At 53.3% G+C, this 14,653-nt stretch overlaps 1 protein-coding gene across 7 annotated transcripts in view; it reads left to right on the top strand.

Moving 5' to 3' along the window:
• Window positions 1-14,653, top strand: part of RALB (RAS like proto-oncogene B) — a 68,933-nt gene that overhangs the window by 13,183 nt on the left and 41,097 nt on the right. The window contains exons 1-2 of one of the 7 annotated variants that reach the window (XM_065931378.1): window positions 11,357-11,502; window positions 12,063-12,145. The exons of 3 other annotated variants lie outside the window; for them this stretch is intronic. The gene's annotated coding sequence lies outside the window, so the exon portion shown is untranslated. Of the gene's footprint in view, window positions 1-1,080; window positions 1,133-11,347; window positions 11,503-12,062; window positions 12,181-14,653 lie in introns of those variants that run through there. 3 more of the 7 variants (XM_065931373.1, XM_065931379.1, XM_065931374.1) reach the window with 3 other exon arrangements.

The following is a 14,653-nucleotide window of genomic DNA, read 5'->3' as shown; positions in this document are numbered from 1 at the left end:
GTGCTGGGTGCTGTCAGGGAGCAGCCGGGAGGAGGCCGGGAGCTGTGACTTTCCTGGGAGACGAGGTCATGGAGGCTGTTGGGGGGGCAAGGCCAGGCCTTGATTGTGGAGGGGCAGGAGGGGAAAGGGGCAGAGGCTTTGGGAGAGACTCGGGTCCAGGCCTCCCTGCCCCCGTCACCATCCTGGGGTGAAAGGGGAGCATTTGGAGCCCTCTCCGGAGATGTCTTGCACTCGGACTGGGGAAGGAAGATGGAAGGTCTTTCCTCGGGACCCCAGCTTCCCTTCCCCTGTGCCCGCCCACTTCCTTGGGTTGAACTCCAGTCCCACCCCAACCCCCGTCTGTCTGTCTGGCTGCTGGCTGCCGGCTGCTTTCCCTCCTCTTTCCCTGCTCTCAGCTTCCAGTGGGCAGAGCTTTGAGCACCAGCCACGTGGGGAAAGGGGAGGGGGCAAAGCAGGCGGCGCCTTCCCTGGGCCCCACTCCCTGGGCCCCCCCGCCCCAGGGCCCGAATCCCCGGCACGATGCCCAGCCGCTGGCATGTGCTCGGCGTAGCGTCATGAAACGACTGCTTGTTGGATGCTGGGGTCTCTGGGTGTTCAGTGAGTGCCCGATCATGCCTCTCTACCCCTGCCCCTCATGTTTGGGGTCCGGGATTTGGTGGGGGCAGGCCGACAAGCCTGGAGGAGGTGACTGTCTCCACCCCCATCAGGTTATCTTTGGGCGTCTGAGCACATTCCCGGAGGCCGCGTGCTAGTGGGTGTGTGGCCCAGGTGACGAGTGTCTGAAGGCGGAGGGGGTGAGGGGGTGACCGCAGGAGCGGCCGTGTCACTGATCCACGTCTGAAGTGTGCTGGCCTCCTCCAGGAAATGGTTCACTTCCCTTCTCACTGAGTTTGGCAGCCTTTGGGGAATTTTGGGAGGGAGGGGGGACCCTGGAAGAAAGCCACGGGGGACCCTTTGTTTCCTCAGAAGCCCGAACACAAAGAAAGGATGAAGTGGAGGTGGGGCTGCAGAGGGCTTGTTTTTTCCTTCAGAGCCGGCCAGCCGGAGTCAGAGAAGGAGGGTGTTATCTTGTAATCGAGCGCTTTCTTCCTTCTGATGCTCTGAACGCAGAGGGGGATCTCGGCAGCTGGGGGTAAGAGCGGGCGGAGGGCAGTTTCTGTGTGAAACGGAGGCAGGCGGGTGGGTGCTGCGTTGCCAGGCTTGCCCCTGGGGTTTAGGTGTTGGCCTTCTCACAGGGAGACACCCAGAGAGATGAAGGGGCTTGCGTGGCATCACACAGCAGGTACTGGTAGGGCTGGGATTTGAACCCAGGTCTCCATGGCTCCAAAGTGCTGCTGAGGCATCGCCCTTAATGTAAGGAACAGCAGGATACATGCAGGCCCGCTTCCCCGTCTTGTTCTGGATCATTCCAGGCCCTCCCTCCATCAGCGTTTACCTCGACCACATGCCAGCCATGGTCGCGCCTTCTGCCCCGCGTGCTGCTGGCTTAGTGAGGGGGTGGCTTCCAGGCATCGAGTGTGAGTGCTGGGGACCAGGGGAGATGCTGTCCTTGTGGTGGGGCTGCCAGCTGCCACTCAGACTGCTTTTGGGTGGGACAGTGAGGGCTTAGCTCCAGGGGTAGCGAGAAGACCCTCTGGGGAACCAGGAGCAAAGTCCGTGGTCCCCCAGGGAGAGAGAAACCTGTTTGCCTCCCAGGGACCCAGAGGACCAGGGGAGGAAGCTCAGGACAGACTCTCAGGACTAACAGCCACAACTCCCTGCTGGGAGCAGGTCCAGAAATGGGGGGACTGGCCCCCTCAAGCCCCTAGGCCGACTGCTCTGAAGAAGCAGAAAGGAAGTGTGGGTGAGGCTGTGGAGAGAATGGAACCTCCCACACTGCTGGCAGGAGTGTGAAAGGGTGCAGCCACTGTGGAAAAGAGCACGGGGTCCCTCAAGAAGTTAGAAGGTACTGTGTGATTGCAATTCCACTTCTGAGCGTGAAACCTCAAGATTTGAAAGCAGGGTCTCAAAGAGATATTTGAACGCTGTGTCCACAGCAGCGGCATCCATAATAACCAAAATGCGGAAGCACCCCCAAGTGTTGGATGAATGAAATAACCATATACATATATATGGTTATTATATGTATGTAATAGAATACTACTCAGTCTTAGAAAGGGAATTCTGACACATGCTACTACGTGGACGAACCTTGAGGACGTTAAGGGAAGTAAAACAATCCAGTTACAAAAGACTGATACTATAGGATTCCATCTACACAAGACCCCTTGTGGGAGTCAGATCCATAGAGGCATAGCTCCCCCTGGAGCTAAGCCCCAAGGAGGGTGGGAGCCAGGGGCTGGTGGGGAGGAGGGTCCTGGGAGCTCCTGTTTAAGGGGAAGAGTTCTGGCCGTGCAGGATGGAAAGAGCTCTGGAGATGGATGGTGGCGATGGCTGTACAAGAATGTAAATGTGCTGAGTGCCCCTGAACTGTGCACTTAAAAAATGGTTTAGGTGGTGAATTTTACAGTGTGTATTTTGTTTTTTTATGTTTTGTCTTTTTTTTTTTTTTGTATGTTTTGTCTTTTTTTTTTTTTCTTTCCTTTGAGTGTGTGGCATGTAGGATCTTAGTTCCCCAACCAGAGATCAAACCCATACCTGCTACATTGGAAGGCAGAGTCATAACCACTAGACCACTAGGGAAGTCCCCTATAGTGTGGATTTTACCACAGTTAAAAAATAATAAATTAATTCAAAACAAAATATAGGAAACGGATGTGAACCAAGGTCTCCTACAGGCCAGATTGGCAGCAAGCTCTCAGCATTGTGTTACTTGTGTTAGCTGACTCTCCTGCAGACAGGAAAACTGAGGCTCAGAGCCCTGACACGTCTTGCTTGAGGTCCCTCGGCTCAGCTGCAGCAGGCCAGGATCTAAGTCAGCCTCACGTTCTGGCTGAGAGCTGGCCCCAGTGCATCACGCTGGGCTGTAGCATCAGGCGCTCAGTCTGCTGGGGTCTAATGATTTCAGCTAGGGCTTCTCCAACCCACAGGACAGCAGAAGAGCACATGGAGCCATGCAATTGGTGGTGAAAATGTGTGCACAGATCAGAGGCCTAGAGGAGGGGCTGGGATTGGATAAGACCTAGAGGGCGCCTCCCTGCACCCACCTTCCCGAGGGGTAGGGCTGCCACACACCATCTCACTGAGCCCTGCTGTTCTTGCTGAGGAGGGATTCTTGCATGCCCTGGGAGGAGTCACTCTGTCCAGGCCTGCCACTCTGGCTTCCCTTCTCAGCAAACCTTGCAGCCGAGGCTTTGACAGCATTGGTGGGTGTGGACCATTGAGATCTGCCCACCCAGAGACCCCTGGGCTTGGGCAGCATTGTCACATTTTGCAAGTAAAAATACAAGATGCTTAGCTGATCTTGAATTTCACCAATGAATAATTTGTAGTATAGATATGCCCCCAGTATTGCATCTCTAGTTGATGTGGCAGCCATAGTAGTCTTGGGACTTTGTCCGCTGAGGGAGGGGCAAGTGAACGGATGCTCTGGGTGTTCCAGATCAGGGGCCTGCTGGCGTTGGTCATCAAAGCCTGGGCCCAGCCTGTCACAGCTCTGCTGAGACAGCAACAGACACCACCCCGTGTGAGTTGACAAGGCGGACAGCAGGGGCCCTAATCGCTAGGTATGAGTGAGATGGGCCGAAGGCCACGCTGCCCTGCGAGCCACGCGGGGCCTGCAGTGGAAGACTGGCACTGTTGAAACGTTGGGGGTCTGTGTTCCCGACGCTGGCCGCGGCATGTGTCTTCCCTGTTATGTGTCTTTGCCTCCCGCCTGTCTTCTCAACACCTCCAGACAACCCTCTGGCTGCCCTTCTCTTGTGTCCACCAGCTCACACCTACCTCATCAGGGTGTCTACAGTTTGGTGAATGGCACTCTCTCATTGTGGAGCCTCCTAATCGTATTCTTCCAATCCCTCCGTTCCCTCATCCACACACCCAGCCATCTGCCCACCTGTCCATCCACCCAATCAATTGTCTGTTCATCCATCCATCTACCCATCCCCCCATCCAACCACTCATCCATCCATCCTCCCACCCATCTACCCACCTATCCATCCACCTGGCCACCCATTCATCCATCCATCCTCCCATCTATCCACTCACCCATCCATCTCTGCACCCTCTCATCTGCCCATCCCTCCATCCACCCATTTATCCATCCATCCATCTACTCATCTACCCACCCATCTATCCATCCATCCATCTACCCATTCACCCATCCATCCACCCATCCATCCATCCATTCATTCATCCATACAGCCAGCCATCTACTCATCTACCCATCCATCTACTCATCTACCCTCCCATCTATCCATCCACCCATCTACCCATCTGCCTTTATCCACCCATCCTCCCATCCATCTACCCATCCTCCCATCCATCCACCCACCCACACATCCAGCCATCTGCCCACCTCTCCATCCAGTCAATCAACTGTCTGTTCATCCATCCATCTACCCATCCACCCATTCATCCACTCATCCATCCATCTACTTATCTGCTCATCTCCCCATCCCTCCATCCATCCATCCATCTATTCACCATCCATCCATCTACTCATCTATCCATCCATCTATCCATCCACCCATCCTCCCATCCATCCACCCACCCACATATCCATCCATCTGCCTTTTCATCCATCCATTAGTTAACGAGCATTTCGCTGTAGCAAGCACTTTGATGTTTAACATCTCAGCTGTAGGAGGGACTAAAGGAATTAATATTTAAATGTAAAATGGCTGACAGCCATCAGACCTCCAGTGAACCAAAGGACCTGATCTCCCATGTTTCAGCACCAGGTCATCTGGGGAGAGATTCTCTAGCCTTGCATTTAGATGGCAGCCACTCCTCCAAGGAAGCTCCCAGAAAAGACTTCAGGCTGTGATGAGATGGGAGCAGAACACTGTGGGGCCAGGAGTCTTGGGAGGCCTCAGCAGCAGGGAGCTAAGCTGGCTCTGCCAAAGGTGTGGTGTCCCCCTTGTCTGGGCACCCCCGGGAGGGGTGAGAGCACAGGCCGTGAGGGACACTGTCCCCTGACAGCTGGTGCCTGGCGGAGCTCTGGCCCAAAGCAGGTGCTCAGCAGACCAGACTGTCATCAGACAGGAAACCGAGATCCAGAGAGGGGAGGCGACTTGTCCAAGGTCACACAGCCTCGCTGCCACAGGACTGGGATAGAGTGCGTGGACTTGTCAGGCACAGCTGGTTTGAACTCTCAACCTCACTGACCTACCTGTGAATAGGGATCTCACCTCCCTCTTGGAGTGTGCTGCATGAAAGATGCCGAAGGGCGTTGTGAACCGCTCAGCCCAGGACCTGGTGATGTGCTCGCCTGAAGGGCTGAGGGGCAGGGCAGGCCCCCGTCTCAGTTGAGAGGCTCCCCGTGGCCTCACACCCATCCCTGTGGCTTCCCGAGCTCTGGGCCTCATCTCCTGCCTGTCTAAGGTGAGGGCAGCGGCCCAAGGGGCAGAGGGCAGGGATCTGGCCTCAGGCCGCTTGACCCGTCCTGCGTGCAGGGGTCCGCACAGCCCCCTGAGTTGCTTCCTGTGGAGTCCGGCCCGAGTGTCACCCACTGTGGCTGGATTTGCCTCCTGCGTGGGTTCTGGAAGGGGGTCCCGGGAGTGTGACTCTTGCCATCTTGTTCCTCCCTAGCTGTCCCAGTGGGGGCCCAGCCTCCCTGGGAGCCTGCAGCTTTACAGGGGCCATACTCACCTCATTGCCACTTTCATTTTGTTCCTGTCTACCCAGTTTCTTCTTGGCCATTGTAAAGAATTAAAACTCCCCAGAAAAATGGATGCTAGAAAAGGGACTTGTTCCCCAAGCCTCAGCCTAGAGATGTTCTTTTTTTGGCCATGCTGAGACCAGGGCTCGAACCCAGGTTCCCTGCGGCAGACATTGTAATATTTTGATGGTGTTGCTTCTGGAGGAGAGACTCGGGGCTGGGGGTGATTCTGCTGATAATAGCTTGCTTGCTTTCTAAAGCAAAGGTCTCCCGGCTCAGGGGTCCCTTATCCCCTGCCAGTCACTCCCACATCCCTCAGACCGCTGACCTGGTAGACTTGTCCTACTTTCTGGAGCAGCTGCAGGGAAGAGACGGGGCTATGCATAAAAAAGAAAAGCACGTTAAAAAAGTGTTCCATGAAAGAGTCATGGCCGGGGGTGGAGGATTGGCGTTTATGGATGGGAGGGGCAGAGTGACAGTGTCTGCAACAGTAGGTTGCTGTGGGGCCCCTCACCCGCTGCTGGGGCAGGGGCTGAAATGCAGTTCCAGCCCTCTCCCAGGAGCAGGCAGGTGGTGATGAAAAGGCCGGGGGTTCCCTGGACCACACTGCCGGGGCCGCGGTGGAGGGGTGGGAGGAGGGAGGAGGGGGCCTCCCCGCCAGGATTGCTGTGATTGCACTGGGGCAAGAACAGAGCCGGTTAAGGCCAAGCACCAAGCCTGGCTCTTCCCCTTGGTCCTGTGGGCCCCTGAGGCCCCAGGTCCTCATCTGTAAAGTGAGGAGCAGCAGCCCCATAGGCCACGGCAGAGGGCACGAGAGAGCAAAGGGCAGGCTCCGCAGCGCAGGCCTCTAGAGGGCATTGAGCTGCTGGAGAGGAAGGGCTTTCCTTGGCCCTAAAGGTTCTGGTTGGCCTAAGAGTTAACTAGAGATGAGCAAGAGAAATGAAATTTAATTACGTACATACAGGGCCTCTCTACGCATGTGGAGCCCCAGAACAAGTTAGGTAGTTGAGGGTTATATGCCATTCTAGAGGAGAAGGGGTAGTGTGGGGACTTCAGAGAGGAGGAGGGTAGTTTATAGGAAGATGAATGTTTGGTAAACAGATGCCTGCTGGGCTGTGCAGTGACAGGGACGCAGAGGTCCTCCGTCCTATTATGGTTTTCTATGGCGATGGATCATCCTGCAACAGGCCCTCCATCTAAGTTTGTTTTTGGCCATGCTGAGCCTTCGTTGCTGCAGGTGGGCTTTCTTTGGTTGTGGTGCATGGAGGCTCATCTCTGGTTGTGGTGCACAGGCTTCTCATTGTGGTGGTTTCTCTTGTTGCACAGGCTCTAGGGCACGTGGGTCCAGTAGTTGCAGCCCACGGACTCTGGAGCTCAGGTCTGGTAGTTGCAGTGCGCAGGCTTAGCTGCCCAGTAGCATGTGGGATCTTCCTGGACCAGGGATCGAACCCCTGTCCCCTGCATTGCAAAGCAGATTCTTAACCACTGAACCACCAGGGAAGCCCTATCTAAGTTCTTTTAAGCAGTTAGGGGGAGGGTCAGAGTCTTTTGGGGCCTTGACTGTTTTTAGTTCAAAATAATCTTCAGGCCAAAGAGACACACTTTGGGTTGGCAAAGTTTGCTCCCCTACACGGCTGACATCACTTATTCCCTCATCCCTCTTCCTCACTCAGGCTTTGGTGTCCTCACGTCCTTCTTGGCTGTCTGCCTTGCTGCCCAGAGCTGACTAGCTCCATGGGTTTCATGCAGATCAGGAGAATGTCTGGGCTGGGAGAGAGGCAGGGCATGTTCACCCCGTGAGAAGGGGCTGGCTTCCTGGGAGACCGTGGCGGGTCGAGCTCAGCAGAGGATGCAGGCACTTGGATCTCATTTTCTCTCTCCCTTGTGGGCCTTAGCAGCACCATCCAGGGCTTTTTCTCTGGTTACCTGGAGGTCAGTACTGGATCTTGGCAGTGGTTTTCTGCAGAGTTTCAGAAGCTCAGAGCATGTGTCCACAAAGTTGGAAGGGGAGAGCATGAGCTGGCATGTGGTGGGGTTTAGCCATAAAGATGAAGACATTACTTAATGACAAGACAAACTTGTCCTCATTTCTAGGGAGCTAGCTCATGGTAAGCTGTGATGGCAGAAAGATAAGGGCAGCTGATTCAACTATTCAAAATAACAAGGATTCAGTTTTTTCTAATGTGTTTCCCATGTGGATTAATTTCTCTTGGAAGATGAAAACATCTCACCTGGAACAGCCTTCTAACCCCGAGGCCCACATCTGCCCCTTCTAGCCCATCCTCTACACAGTAGTGAGAGTGGTCTTTCCAGAATCTAAATCAAAGCATGTCAGCCTCTGGGCTTGAATCGCCTCAGTGGCACCGAGTCACAGCTGGAATAACTTCAGTCTCCGTACGACCTAGACGCCCTGCCTCCCTCTGCCCTGGCTGGGGGTTCACTTCCCTCCTGGCCCACAGCGCTCTCTCTGCAGCCCCCGCCCCGGTCTGTTGTCAAAAGGACCACACTTTTTTCTGCCGTAGGAGTTTGTGTAGCTTGTTATTCCTCTCAAAATAGTTTCTCCTTCTCCTCACTCCCAACCTTTCCTGGGATTGATTCCTTTGCATCCTTCAGGTCCTAGCTGAAATGTCACCTCCTGAGAGGAACTTTTCTTGATTACTCACTCTAATAAATTAGAGTTATTTATTTTTATTTAGTTTTATTATTTAGTTAATAATTTAATTATTTAGTTATCTAATTTAAATTAGAATTATCTGGGATTCTCCAGTCGCTTGTCTGCTCACTGGTCCTCTCATCTGAGTCGCTCACCAGTACCCCCCAGCCTGGTACACCTTAGGGCCTGGCACCAGTCAGAGGAGGCTGAGCTTTGCAGCCAGAACCACCACCCACCAACCCTCAGTACCTTCAAACCACAAAGGTTTATTTCTCAGCCACGCTAAATGTTCATCGCAGGTTGGGGTGGGGGGGTCAGGGGGTGGGGCAGGGGCTGCTCGTTGCAGGGGCCTGGGCTGATGGAGCAGCCACACTCCCAGACATTCCCAATGGCCATAGAGAGGCGTCTCTCACTGAGAAATTCTCCACCCCCAAATGTGTGTGTCACTTCCACTTCGAAATCACTGGGGAGAACTCGGCATGCAGCCTCACTCAAGCACAGGGAGCTGGAAGGTCAAGCCTCCCCAGCACCCGGGAAGGAGAAGTGGAAATGTACATCAGACAGCGCTCAAGACTCACACAACACTCAAGTGATGCTTTTGGGCGGGGGGTGCGGGGAGCATCTAGAATGTTCTTTCTAAAGCTGAGAGTGGCCTTTCAGGGTCCTGCTGGGGATCTTGTGTGCCTGATGTTCAGGCCCCTGGTGTGTGGGGAGTCAGGGTTCCGTCAGGAGAAGCTCAGCAGACAAGGGAATCCCCTGAGACCTGACAGGAGCAGTCTCAGAGCTTCCAGGGCCAGTTACCTCCCAGAGCTCATCCCCACTGGGACGTGTTCCCCGGCTGTGTCCTCTGTGAGACAGCTCTTCCTAAAGGCTCCTATAAGAGCCTTGAGTGTACACCTCAGCCTCTGGCGGCCATCACTGTTGAAGCTAACATTTGTTAAGCATTCATCAGGTTCCTGGCACTGTACTGAGAGCTGTACAAGCAACTGCATGTACATCCTCACATCTCCAGGGTGCAGGTGCCGTCCTGTGAGGGTGGCGGAGGCTAACTTCCTAATTAAGTCACTGCCAGTTTGTGACTGAGCTTTCCTCTGAGTCTGTGCTTCCTGATTCTAAACCTGTGCACTTAGTCATTACGTCGTAGGAAAAAGTTTGTGTCTGATTCCCCTTCTAGGTTATAAATACTAGACAGCTTCTGTTAATTTAAAAAAATTTTTTTTCATTTTAAAATTTATTTTATTGAAGGATAGTTGATTTACGATGTTGTTTTAATTTCTACTGTGCAGCAAACTGACTCAGTTATGCAGTTACATACTTATTTTTCATATTCTTTTCCATCATGTTTATCACACGGTATTGATTATAGTTCCCTGTGCTACACAGCAGGCCTTTGCTGTTTATCCATTCTGTGTATAAGTGTTTGCATCTGCTAACCCCAGACTCCCACTCCATCCCCTTGGCAACCACAAGTCTATGTCTGAGTCTGTTTCTGTTTAGTAGGTTAGTTCAATTGTGTCACAAATTTAGATTCCACATATAGAAGTGATATCATGCGGCATTTATCCTTGACTTACTTCACTCAGTATGAGCATCTTTATCCTTTTTGAGAAGTCTTCTACCTTATCCCTCATAGCATCCAGCAGAATTTCTGTCATATAATGAGCAGGCAATATAAGACTTTATGGAGAAGGAAATGGCAACCCACTCCAGCATTCTTGCCTGGAGAATTCCAGTGACAGAGAGGAGCCTGGTGGGCTACAGTCCATGGGGGTCACAAAGAGTCAGACACAGCTGAGCAACTAACACACACACACACACACTCACCAAGACCAATGTGTATGAGAAGGACGAAACAGACTATTTAAGACAGTAGGGTAACACTAGGATATTCTGGTGACATTTTGTTGTTGTTAAGCCCCTTACTTAAAGACCAAATAAAAGCTTCTGTGCTTTTTGCTTCAGCTCTTGGTCGAGTGCCTGAATCTGTTTGTTGCTTATACATAGCAATTTAATCACAGCACAAAGCCTCTCATATAATACACACAGCACCCTGGTGTATAATTATCAGCAAGGAAAGAATTAATTATACCGATGCTAGCTACTGTGGATATCAAATTGAACAAGAGATAGTTTCCATCCCTAGAGCTTATGGAGGCGGTCATTTAAGCAATTAATTACCATAGGGTGTGTGATGGACATGCTGTGAGCTTTGTGTGGGGTCAGTGGGGCCATAAATCCTTCGCAGGCAAGTGGAGTGAGGGGAGGACGCAGCTCTAGGAACGGGCGGTTAGGAAAATTAACCCAAACCCTATCTGGATCGAAAGAACAAGTTCCCCGGCTTTGGAAGACCTTAACGGGACATACTGTGGGTGGAAAAGCTGACGGCCCACTGAACTTGCTGCATCAAGGCTACGGCTGGGGTGAGGATTCCAGCCCCCGTACGTGACCTGGGCCAAGTTACTGCTGGCACCGACAGCCGCATGACTGCTAATGGGGTGTCACCAGCCTGGCGAGTCCCGGCGGCAGGCGGAGGTCCCGCCTCGGGCGGCCCTGGTCCGCGCGTCCCGCGCCGCCGCATCGTGATTTACCCTGGTTTCTCTGTATCAGGCCTGACCTTCCCTTTTGCTTCCCAGGGCGCTGGCCTCGCCCTGACCTAAGCCCACGGCGGGAACACCCCGGCACCACACCCAGCGTCCCCAGGCCGGCTGGGACTCCTTCACTGCCGCAGCGGTCACGTGCGGCGCGTCCGCCGCGGACCGGAAGCAGCGGGGTGGGCGGGGCCAGGTTGCCGAGCCCGCCCCTGCCGCCCGAGGCTCGGAAGTCCCGCTTCCGATTGGCTGCCTCGCTCCCGATGGGCGCGGCCTCCGGGGGGCGGGCGGGAGAGAAGGCGGGGCGCGCTCCGGAGGGGCGGGGTTGCCTAGGCGACGCCGGGCGCGCGCTCAGGGGTGGGGAGGCCGGCCGGCTGCTCGATGACAAATCGGCGGGGCACGGCTGGGGTCCGGCCCCCAGAGGAGGCGAAGAGGCGGGCGGAGCCGGCTTAAGGGCAGGGGCGGGCGCGGACGGCCAGGCGGCGCGGGACGGGTCCCAGGTAAGGGTGTCCGCGCTCAGGCGAGGTGGGGCGCGCGCGGGGAGCGGGTGCGCGTCCCGGGCCAGTGGCCTCTACGCCCAGTTCCGCGCAGCTCTGTGGCCGAAGGGCGACCTGGCGGCGGCGGCCCCGCTCGGGCGGAGGCTGGGGCGGGTGTCCCCCCAGGCTCGCTGGGGGCCGAGAAGAAGGGGCGGCGCCCCGCCTTCCCCCTCCCCCACCCCGAGTCTGCCGCTGCTTCCCTTTTCCCGGAGTGGCCTCTGCCCCCACTGCCTGCCCTTCCGGCCTCCTGCCTCCTCAGGCCTGGAGTCGCCGCTGTGGTGACGCGGTGGGCGAGTCTGCGAGTGTTGCACAAACTTGTGAGTGCCGCAGGAACTTGGCCGCGGCCGGCCCAGGGCCGCTCCTCGGCAGTCGTGCGGTCTCTGTGCGGGCTTGGTTGGGTCCTGTGTTGGAGACGAGCTTGAGTTTGCCCCCAACCCTGGCTCCTCCCCGAGGGGGCCGGCGTTGGGCGGCTTCTCCTCGGGCGCACCTGAACCTGCGCGCGCTTCTCTTCTCGCCCCCGGTAGGTCTGGGAGGCCATCCGTGCTGGATTCCGACGGCCAGTGGCAGCAACAGCCGCGCCCAGGCTCGCATCCGTGTTCGTTTTCAGGTGAATCTGGGAACGACGAACTTCGTTGCCTCCAGGTGATTCTTGTAGAGAGAAGCTCTCCTGTCTGGCGGACTCATTTAGAATTGCCAGTGAGGGAGACGTGGCTGATGGCTCTCATTGCAGTTACCTGTGACTTGGTTTCAACCCTCGTAGAGCAGTAAACTTTCTACTTTGTCCTGATCTCCTAACCTCTTTTGGGGGGGGCGGGTAGGATTAGGTTTTGAGGATGGATAGTGGGTACTAATGATCAGAGGGGATAGGGTATCTTTTCAGTGGGTGAATGCCCCATGTTATAAGCACGGCAGTAAGGTTCTCTGATGTAAGAATTAAAACAATTTAAGGCAGTGGTCCTTCAACCTGGAGCAGTTTCATTGGAATATCAGATACAGGAGGGTCCAGATTCTGAAACTTGATTCGATGTGTGGTCTTGAGCAGCGCTTTGCTCCTCTCTCTGCTGCAGAGTCCACAGCTGTGAAAAGGTGATAATAGCTGACTTTCTTGTTAGTATTAAACAAAGTAAGGAATGTTTGAGGTGCTGTTTGTGGTAGTGGGGGTAGATGGTTGTTGGGTGGGAAAAAGGCCAGGGACACACATCTCTTCTGTGTGGTTTCAGTTGGGACAGCTAGTCTGTCTTCTGACCCCATTTGGGTCTTTCCTTCCTTCCTATTCATGTTATTTCCTCCTGGAAACTGGGTGTTCTGATCTGAGATATCAGCAAGATTTCCCTACTATACCAAAGGAGTAGAACCTTTCCGAAGATTTCCTGTGAAAAAGAGTGGAGGAATAAGTTAATTAGATACCTTATTTGTGTGTGGGGGGGTATAGAACTGGACATCTAAAGATAGGAAAATAGAATTAGAGCTGTAAATGGGGTTTCAGTGAGCCTTGGTAGAAGGTGGAAGAAGCGTAAAAGTTCTGATTTCTTGCCTTAATTCTTCAAGGTTCTTGCCTTGACCCAAGATTGGCTTGAGATGCTGGAAATTTTTAAATCACCCAGTTGAGATAATTCTTTGTGCTACATCACCCCATCCCACAATACTTCTTTATTGTTACTTAATTCTTATCTACTTAGTGGATTTGTGGATGTTAGAAACATAATTGGAGCTCTTTTCTGAAAGCTGCATGTGGAGAGTGTAACGACCTAGAAGGACAGTACGGAGCAGTCCCGGGAGCTGTAACTTGTCTCACGGTGATAGCGGGAGGCCCGCTCTTGACTGGCTCCAATTACAGACCGTCCTTGACTTCGGGTGAGGTGCCTCCTGGTAAATGCATCATAGGTTACAGACATCATAAGTCACAGATGCATGTAATACACTTCGGAACCTCATCGCTTACCCTGGTCCACCTTAGACCTGCTCAGAGCACTCCTCAGCCTCCATTTGGGAAAAAACAGCCTAGCACAAAGCTTGTCTTGTAGTGCTGAATATCTCGTGTAGCCTATTGAATTCTGCATTCAGAGTGGGAGGCAGACTGGCCCTGTGGGTTTGGAGGGTGTGGACGGTCCCTGTGTGAGTTGCTCACCCTCATGATCCCGTGTTGAATGGGGCTGCGGCCCGTCATCACAGGAGAGGGTCTTTTTTTTTTTTTTTTGCAGTTTAGTTGGTTTACAATGTTGTGTTGGTTTCAGGGGTACAGCACAGTGATACATACACACATATGTATATACACACACATGAAAAATATATACACATATATACATGCATGTATGGAGAAGGGAATACCCACTCCAGTATTCTTGCCTAAGAATTCTATGGACAGAGGAGCCTGGTAGGCTACAGTCTATGGGATTGCAAGAGTGGGACACAACTGAACAACTAACACACACATATACATACATATATATATTCATCTTTGGATTTTTTCCATTAAAGTTATGGCAAGATATTGGATATGTAACTACCCTGTGCGATACAGTAGGGCCTTGTTTATCTGCTTTATATATAGTAGTGTGTATATGTTAATCGCAACCTCCTAATCTGTCTCCCCTTGCCCCGCCCTCCCCCACCTCACCCTCCCTTTTGGTAACCATGAGTTTGTTCTCTACCTCTGTGGGTCTGGTTCTGGTTTGTATGTAAGCTCATTTGTATTGTTCTTTACGATCCCACCTGTAAGTGATACCATGTGGTATTTGTCTGTCTCTGTCTGACTGACGTCACTTGGTGTGATCATCTCTACGTTCATCCATGTCGCTGCAGGTGACGTTATTTCATTCTTTCTCTGGCAGAGTAGTGTTCCTCTGTATATATGCGCTGCATCTGCTTTGTCCATTCATTTTTCCGTGGATGTTTAGGTTGTGAATAGTGTTGCTGGGAAAACACGGGTGCCTGTATCTTTCTGAATTAGTTTTCTCTGGATGTGCCCAGGAGTGGGGTTGCTGGATCATATGATGGTTCTATGTTTGGCTTTTTAAGGAACCTCCAAATGGTTTTCCATAGTGACTGCACCAATGTATTGTATATTCCCACCAACAATGTAAGAGGGTTCCCTTTTCTCCACACCCTCTCTGGC

The sequence above is a fragment of the Muntiacus reevesi genome, chromosome 3 (genome assembly GCF_963930625.1).
Source record: "Muntiacus reevesi chromosome 3, mMunRee1.1, whole genome shotgun sequence".
NCBI classification, from domain to species: Eukaryota; Metazoa; Chordata; class Mammalia; order Artiodactyla; family Cervidae; genus Muntiacus; species Muntiacus reevesi.
The sequence above is the reverse complement of the archived record's forward strand: the minus strand, read 5'-3'. Positions and strand labels throughout refer to the sequence as shown.